The 6,000-nt window shown below is 42.9% G+C and overlaps 1 protein-coding gene across 1 annotated transcript in view; it reads left to right on the top strand.

The window, feature by feature from the left end:
* Window positions 1–399: 399 nt before the first annotated feature.
* The window catches only part of LPIN2 (lipin 2), a 40,143-nt gene continuing 34,542 nt past the window's right edge, over window positions 400–6,000 (top strand). Inside the window, exon 1 of the mRNA XM_034062431.1 lies at window positions 400–544. The gene's annotated coding sequence lies outside the window, so the exon portion shown is untranslated. The remainder of the gene's footprint in view (window positions 545–6,000) is intronic.

Raw genomic sequence — 6,000 nt, 5'->3', positions numbered from 1 at the left:
GCACCCGGCTGTGGATGGCTGCCTCAGTAAGGCCGCGGCCGCTACTGTCTGTGCTCCTCCGTCCCCCTTCGCCGGTTAGAACACCCGCGGCCGCCTCCTGCCCCACCCGGCGCGAGTTCCGCGGGACAGGCACAGCGCGTGGCGGCTGCTACGTGCGCGCCTGCGGAGGCACAAGCCGGGACCGCGCCCCCTCCCCGCGCACGCACTGCAGGCCGCGCGCGTCCTGCGTCTCCCCGAAGGTCACGTGGAGCCCGGGGCGAGGCGGGGCCGCGCCGCTGAGGTGGCGCGCGCTTGCCCCCCCCCCCCGCCGCGGCGGTGTGCCAGCCCCCCACCCCCCCCCCCCGCCGCAACGCGCCGGGGGCGCGCGCTCTCGCGGACGTGCAGGCGGTGCACCAACGGCCGCCGCTTGGCGCAGCTCGCAGCCAGCCGCCGAGCGCGGCTCTCCTGTGCCCATATCCCCACGTCTGGTCCCGGGCTGTTCTCTCCCCCCCGCCATCCGTCCGTCTATCCGTCCGTGCTCGGCTGACGCCGGGCCCCGCTCAAGGTAAACGAGAAGGGGCAGCCAATTCGGCTGGGGAGGGGGCGCGCACGATGTTTGCTTCAGTTTGCAGTTCTACCTACTGTGTGAGGTAGAAGCGGGCGGGGTGAGTGGTCAGACGCTCGGCCACGCCGGCCGGCTGCAGGGGAAGGTGGGTGGCGGACGGCCCGGCCCGGCCCCGCTCCGCTCACCGGAGAGGGTTCTGAGCAGGCACCGTTGACCCCCCCCCCCCCACCCGCCTTGACTGTTGCTGGGAAGCGGAGCCGGCTGGCCTGCCCGCCGCCGATGCCTGCGCTGCCAGCCGCTGCCCTGGGATCTGGTGTGCAGGATGGGGCGAGGAAGGGGGGGGAAGGGGAACCATCCCCTCCTGTCCCCTGGCTGCTGGGTGCGCGGGCTAGACCGGGAGTGGGGGTCTGCTGTGTGCCTATGCCTGTATGGGCTGTGCCTGGGCAGCGCAGGGTGACCGCCGGCGCTTCCTGCCATCCTTGCGGTGACAGGAGGGCGGTGTACCGTTTTGAAACGTCTGTTCTACTGGCTCCGCTTGGCGGTGCGACTCTCAAATGTTAAAAGTCGCAATCCGTCCCCTGCTGCCCGGGCTAGCGCCTTCCGTTTGCGGATATTGTATTGCTTGAACTCGGGCTGCTAACTTGCGTACCTGCGGGGCACTCCGCCTTTGTTTTTTCTGTTTATCCCCGCTGGTGCGGAGAGTATGAAGTGCTCATCCCTGGAAATACGCTGGGCGTTTTTTGTGTGTCTATTCGAGTTTTTACCAACTGCACGTCTGAATTTGTGTGAGCTGCATATTTCCTCTTGTTACCTACTGGTTACTGAGTACATGTAGCAGACATCAGGGATTTTTAATAGATCAAGACAATATGCCGTTTAAACGTCTGCGTTTCCATTCAACAAAATGTGATAAATATGCCTGGGTTTTGTATGTGCACATCGTTTGAGGAGTTGGGGGTTTGTGTGTTTGTTTGTTTTCCAATCAAAATTCCATTGTGGCCACAAGAATTTGTTAGCCATAGTATATTTGCAGTATATGGCTATACTGCATAGCTATACTATATAGTATATGGCTATAAACAGTACATTTGTTAGTATGTGGTATTATTTGGGATATTGTCAGAGATGATGACTAGAGATGATCCACATACAGGATACAGAGATGACCCTACAGAACTCAGTTGTTTGGCTATTGGCTTTCTTTGATTAGCTGGGAGGTTTTATACCTTATAATAGCATTTCTCAGGACAATTTTGGATACTGAGTAGTTAATGTTTGCAAAATGTATTGAAAAAAGGAAAATGTGTAGCATTATGCACATTGTAAAAATATACAGATATTCATTAGTCACAATGAAAAACTGCAAGTCACAAAATGCTTTCTCTGTGTTACTGAAAGTGCAGGCTTGTCACTCAGTAGATAGCTAACCAGGCTAGGCCCCTAGCTCCAGCCAGCACCATGAGTTGTGCCTTCTCTCCTAGCTCTAGTTTCTTTGCATCCCAGAACGTGCAGAAATGTAAACAATTTCATCCCTTACAGAAAACAAAATCTCTCTACTTGAATAGAGTAAGAGAATGACTGTGAGATGCTCTGTAAAAGCATATTGCTATTATATGGCAGAATAGTAAACTGACGGGCTAAAGTTAAAAAGTTTCTCAATGAGCTCAGGATTCAGAACTTTGAGTTATATGCTTTATTATCTGACACTGTTATTTACAGTAGGAATAACTAGATAATGCTGCAATGCTTTCATAAGCAATTAGTGTTTGTTTTTAAGCTTATAGCAGAACTTCAGTTAAGCATATAAAAATATTTGGGTTTTTTAATGGCCTGTAAAAGAGGTGGTGTAAGAACCATATGTAATATTTTGTCTTGTTACAAAACTAAGTTTAGTTCTTCATTATTATATACTTGGAAGACAGGTTTGAAATGTTCCAGTTCCGCAGTTCAGAGAACTTTTTGTCCTTTTCTCCCTACTTCCAGCATGTAAAATCATGATCAGTTATGGGGAAATATAAACTCACTTGACACCTACTTATGTATCTGGAGGTCCAGAATAGCTGTGTATTGCACTACATGTTTCATGCCTTGGTCTCTGCCCCAGAAAACTTGCAATCTAGATCAGATAAAGCTGAAAGAATTTTGTTCACAGCCACACTGGGAACTTCTGTCAAAGCTAGATGTTAAATCAGGTACATTTGTTCTGCAGTTACTGGAAGTAACCGTTCACATGGTTGATACAATCTTCTTCCTTCTCAGTCTTGCCTCTTAAGTGCAAGGTCACAAAATATAGGAAAATACAGTTCTTCACAGTTTGTGTGTTATCATAGAGGATCTGTGCTCAATTAGAAAACTACTTTTTTTTTAAAGAGATTTGTTTTTTGTATAAAGTAACTTCTTAATCGTTGTTTATTTCATGAATTGCAAGTAAGTTGTATGTCAGTGGCTGAAATGGTATGAAAGGACTCCTTCTGGTATGAGATTCAGTGCTGCCTGTTACATACATCTACAAGGAAAAAGCCTTCAGGCTTATACAAAACAGTGAGTGATACGTTTGTGATCAAATTCAAGTCTAAGGCATATGCATTAGATGTCTTCATCCCATACTGCACAAATACTGAGACCGTAACATAGTGGCATACGGTATCCCAGTGATTTTTGCATCTGGCAGTTCTGATGAGAGTATTTACTTTATGAACCTTCAATCTTACGGAAGTTGCATTTTAAGGTTCTACACTAACCCAAAAATGTCTGCTCTGTAAATACGTTACTGTTATATAGGTAAGCAGATATTTTAATTTTTTAATGATAAATAAAATTATCCACTTCAAGTTCAGCAAAAATATTGCTGCTTTTGCAAAGAATGTTTCACTTAAAAATGAGCTTTTTATTCTGCATAGCTACTGTCTCAGTCTTACTACAGACTCTATTACGTAGTAACAGTAGTGTTTACTTTTCAGTTTGTGCAGGCAGGCTGATTTAATATGAAATTGTCATGACAAGTCAAGCCAGAGCCAGACTGTTTGAGGACAGAGCTTAAGCACATTCTTGGGGGATTTTATTTTATGGGTTTTTTTTAATAGATTTTTTTTTTTGTCTCTATTGCAAGGAAATTTCCAAGTAAAGGGTGCTAGCTTCCCCTTCCCACTTAAGGATTTAATTGTTATCAGTTTCTTTCAGCTTTGCAGTCCTGTAATTTGATATTAACCACCAGAATTTGTCCTGAGTCACTCTTTTTCCCCAAATTAAGGGACATTTCTTCACTGCTGCTTTCAGTACTGAGTGAAAGGACGAGACTTTTAATGTAGGAACTGTCCCATTTCTTTATCCAAAGTGCGTAAGTTCTGTATCAAAAATATAAATACACAAAGTAATAATGTAAAAGCCTCCAGTGTACCAGGTGATGTTTGTTGGTCTGCATGGCTGAAGGCAGCACATGTTAAGCCAGTTTTAGGCAATGTCTTTAGGTTTACTTGTCTTTTTTTAGACTGTACAACTGTCTCCTCAGGAAATGTACTACTTCCAGTTTGATGATTATGAAGAGCCCTTTAAAGGAAATATTTAAAGGATTATTTGCCAGATTCTTTCAAAGTGCTTCTAATAATGAATTGTAGCTGAGATTCCATTAGAAATCGAAGTACTTGTCTGTCGTGTGGCTGGCAATAACATTTAGTTTGTGATGTGAACTGAAATACAGTGATTAAAACAAAAGTAGAAATTACCTGATGGTGACTTAGAACTGTTCATTTCACAAACAAAAAGTGTGCATGTTAACACAAACAAGAAATCTGCGGGGCTACTTTACAGGTTTCTTATGTTCCATATAGGTAGTGCAGATGTGCTATGGTGTGATAGGGGTCAACAGATAGATCCTTCAGACAGATGTGATCTCTGTGTTCATTAAAACTCAATAATGCAAGTAATTTGTGTTTGGTGAATGAGTAAGCATATGCTGCTTTGCTCAGCTATATTTAATTTTCCCTTTCCCAGCATCTCATGTTATGAATACGTTTGTGTGGGAATTCTGTAAGACTAGCACTTTTACTCAATTTTCTAATAAAAAGGCCAGGTCTTATACGCAAATTAAATTTATGGATGTTGGTCTATCTTGGTACGTGTTTATCAGTTTGACAATAAGGACAGTCTACAAAGTAACAGAAGGTTTCTTCTTGATATATACTGTATTTAGAACTTAGGGGATATTCCATGTATCTATTTCTCAGAATAAATATATTTATGTTCTTGCCATCCTGAAGATACAAACTAGTTTCAGATCTTATATTCATGTCTACATTTTAAAAATAACCAAATTATACACCAGTAGTAGATCAAGATGCATTTCGTGGTTAAATACATTACTATGTTCCTTTTCTTTCACTTCTAAATCCTGGACAGTTATCAGAAAATATAAATTCACTTGAGGCAGATCAGTATCTGGAAATAAACCTTTTTAAGTGGAGAAAATAGAAAGAAATGGGATTGTTTATTAGGGAAATGCTTAGTACTTTCTAGAAACATACAGGAAAAACTTCATCTGCTTTCTCTCCTATAAAAATGATATAGATGGAATGTCTGTTCAGAAACTTTGGTTTCTGTGGTATGTGTCTAGAAATAAGTTCAACCAAGGATGTTGCGTGGCAGTAGAGAAGTCTGCCTGGAAATAGATATGTGAAGTGTGTCAGGCACTTGTGTGGGTTATGCCCATGCAGATTCCAAAGTGCTGTGCTTTTGGATTAGCCAGTTACTTCTTTTAAGTGCCTTGAAAGAAGTTAAGGTCTTACATGGAAATTTTGTGTGCATGTAACCAAACTTTTTTACTGAATTGGTTTTTTTAACAGTAAAGTTCGCTTTATGGACTCTTAAAGTATTCTTTGTTCTTGCTGAAGTTCCATTGCAATCAGGAAAAAAAAGGTGACTTAAAAATATATATTAAAAAAAAAGAAAAAAAGCTTATATTAATAGAAGGAAAGATGCCATAATACCAGAATCAGATGATTCATCAGAAACCATATAACTGTTGACCCATTACAAAAGGGCCAAGTCCAAATAAACTGCGGATGTCCTGTCTTGCTATCTCTTCTAACCCCACCCTTGGAGATTAAAAAAGCTATTTGAGCTGCCCTGAAAAAATATCCTAATTTGAAGGGCTCCTGACTCCCATCTGATAGGAGATCTTGAAAGCATTGAGTATACCATCTTGCATCGTAGGTGGAGAACTAGACATCTGATTTCGTACTTTTTGCACCACCAGTTTAGTGGGCAATGAACTGCTTTTATATCACTGGTGTACTCTAGCGTCTTTTAACTCCTTGGCTTCTTGTACTTGTGATAGGGTTTTTTTAATTATTTTTAGTTTTTTGACAGCCTGGAGTTGCAGGTAAAAAGCAGGTAACTGCCTTTTAGTCTTTTTCAGGATTTTTTGAGCAGAACTTGATTTTTAGTTGCACAGAACTTTA

Source organism: Melopsittacus undulatus, chromosome 1 (assembly GCF_012275295.1).
Source record: "Melopsittacus undulatus isolate bMelUnd1 chromosome 1, bMelUnd1.mat.Z, whole genome shotgun sequence".
NCBI lineage: Eukaryota > Metazoa > Chordata > Aves > Psittaciformes > Psittaculidae > Melopsittacus > Melopsittacus undulatus.
The sequence above is the reverse complement of the archived record's forward strand: the minus strand, read 5'-3'. Positions and strand labels throughout refer to the sequence as shown.